General features: G+C 56.6%; 1 non-coding gene across 1 annotated transcript in view; it reads right to left on the bottom strand.

Annotated features, from left to right (window-relative positions):
- LOC121866882 overlaps window positions 1-1,705 on the bottom strand; it is a 4,104-nt gene extending 2,399 nt beyond the window's left edge. The window contains exon 1 of the ribosomal RNA XR_006089042.1: window positions 1-1,705. This exon is cut by the window's left edge and continues 2,399 nt beyond it. This is a non-coding gene — a ribosomal RNA (large subunit ribosomal RNA).
- Window positions 1,706-1,924: the final 219 nt, after the last annotated feature.

The raw sequence follows: 1,924 nt of genomic DNA, 5'->3' as shown, positions 1-1,924 counted from the left end.
AGGGCTAGTTGCTTCGGCAGGTGAGTTGTTACACACTCCTTAGCGGATTCCAACTTCCATGGCCACCGTCCTGCTGTCTATAGCAACCAACGCCTTTCAATGGGATCTGAATGAGCATTCATTTAGGCCCCTTAACTCGACGTTTGGTTCATCCCACAGCGCCAGTTCTGCTTACCAAAAGTGGCCCACTAGATACTCAGATTAGTCGCCGGAGCTTCATCCCTACAAGCAAGCTCGGCATCTCACCCATTTAAAGTTTGAGAATAGGTTGAGGACGTTTCGTCCCCAAGACCTCTAATCATTCGCTTTACCGGATGAAATTCACCCTGCGAGTTCCAGCTATCCTGAGGGAAACTTTGGAGGGAACCAGATGATTCGATTAGTCTTTCACCCCTATACCCAGCTCCGACGATCGATTTGCACGTCAGAATCGCTACGGACCTCCACCAAAGTTTCCTCTGGCTTCATCCTGGCCAGGTATATAGTTCACCATTTTTCGGGTCCCAACATATATGCTCATGGTACTTGCCGACTGCCCGCGAGCCTGCCCCGGTGCGCCTCCGCCGTTTACCGACGGCCCGCTTCCTGGGGCGGACAGCCCGCGGCGTCTTGGCAAGTCCCGGGCCTGCGCACCCTCCCCCCTCCCACGAGGGGAAAGTAAACTTCGACCATCGCCCTGTCGACCTCCACCACGCACCACGTCCAGAGACGGGGGAAAGGGTCTCACCCCGCTTGTCGCAGCGCGGGGGCGGCCGGAGGCAGCCTGTCAGGGATCAGCCCAAGACGCACCAGAGAGCCGTAAAAGCTGCCCCGGGCGAACGTCACTTTCATTTCGCCTTTGAGTTTAGTGAGCCCATTGATTCGCACACATGTTAGACTCCTTGGTCCGTGTTTCAAGACGGGTCGGGTGGATCACCGACCTTTTGGACACTGCGAGAGCCAACCACCGCCGAAGCGGCGGCAAGCTCTTCTCGACGACCGTCGCAGGGCAGCCAGGACACCGGTGGTTTTCCCCGTCGCGCGGGTCTCCTCCCCCAGACAATCTGAGAGAGAGTCGGCGGCGAGGTACCAATCCGACCGGGCCTTCGACGTCCCCGGCAATGGGTCGCGGTGACCTACTACAAGGCGAAACACGCCCGCCGACGCCAGCGTGGGTGGGGGCGCGCCCAAACATTTTTGGGTCGCTCAATTACAACACCTCACCCAGCCGACAGCCGACGAGCTGAATCCCCTCAGTTTGACCTTCGAGTTTCCACCCGTTTGGCTCTTAACGGTTTCACGTACTCTTGAACTCTCTCTTTAAAGTTCTTTTCAACTTTCCCTCACGGTACTTGTTCGCTATCGGTCTCGTGGTCATATTTAGCCTTAGATGGAGTTTACCACCTGCTTTGGGCTGCACTTTCAAGCACCCCGACTCTACAGAGAGGCCCTTTCCGACCGTCCCATCTGTACCCTCACGGGCGCCGCCATACGGGCCTGTCACCCTCCATGGGCAGTGGCCGCTTTCAAGCTTGACTTAGACGGTATGGGACGGCGTGCTGGACCCTCTGAAACGCAACACCCCTCGTGCCCGAAGACATCGAGGTTATGCGCTGGGCTTTTCCCTGTTCAGTCGCCCTTACTAAGGGAATCCCTGTTGGTTTCTTTTCCTCCGCTTATTAATATGCTTAAATTTGGCGGGTAGCTCTCTCCTACTACGAAGTCGATCGTGGTCTCATCATCCTTAGGGGGAACAAGTTCCCCAACCACGAAGCGGAAGACGCTCTGCCACCGACTTTCTTCACCACCGACATTACCAGGCAGGAAGGTTTGAGGGGCTTGTCGCGGGGGTACCAGCGGCCATGGCGCCGGCACTCCCACCCCTGACTCCGTTCCTTCTCATTGAGTGGTAAATAGCCAATAGGAAAAGTGTTCCAGCAGAACA

The sequence above is a fragment of the Homarus americanus genome, unplaced genomic scaffold, assembly GCF_018991925.1.
Source record: "Homarus americanus isolate GMGI-L3 unplaced genomic scaffold, GMGI_Hamer_2.0 scaffold10159, whole genome shotgun sequence".
Taxonomy (NCBI): Eukaryota; Metazoa; Arthropoda; class Malacostraca; order Decapoda; family Nephropidae; genus Homarus; species Homarus americanus.
Note: the sequence above shows the minus strand (reverse complement) of the source record. Positions and strands in the feature narration are given on the sequence as shown.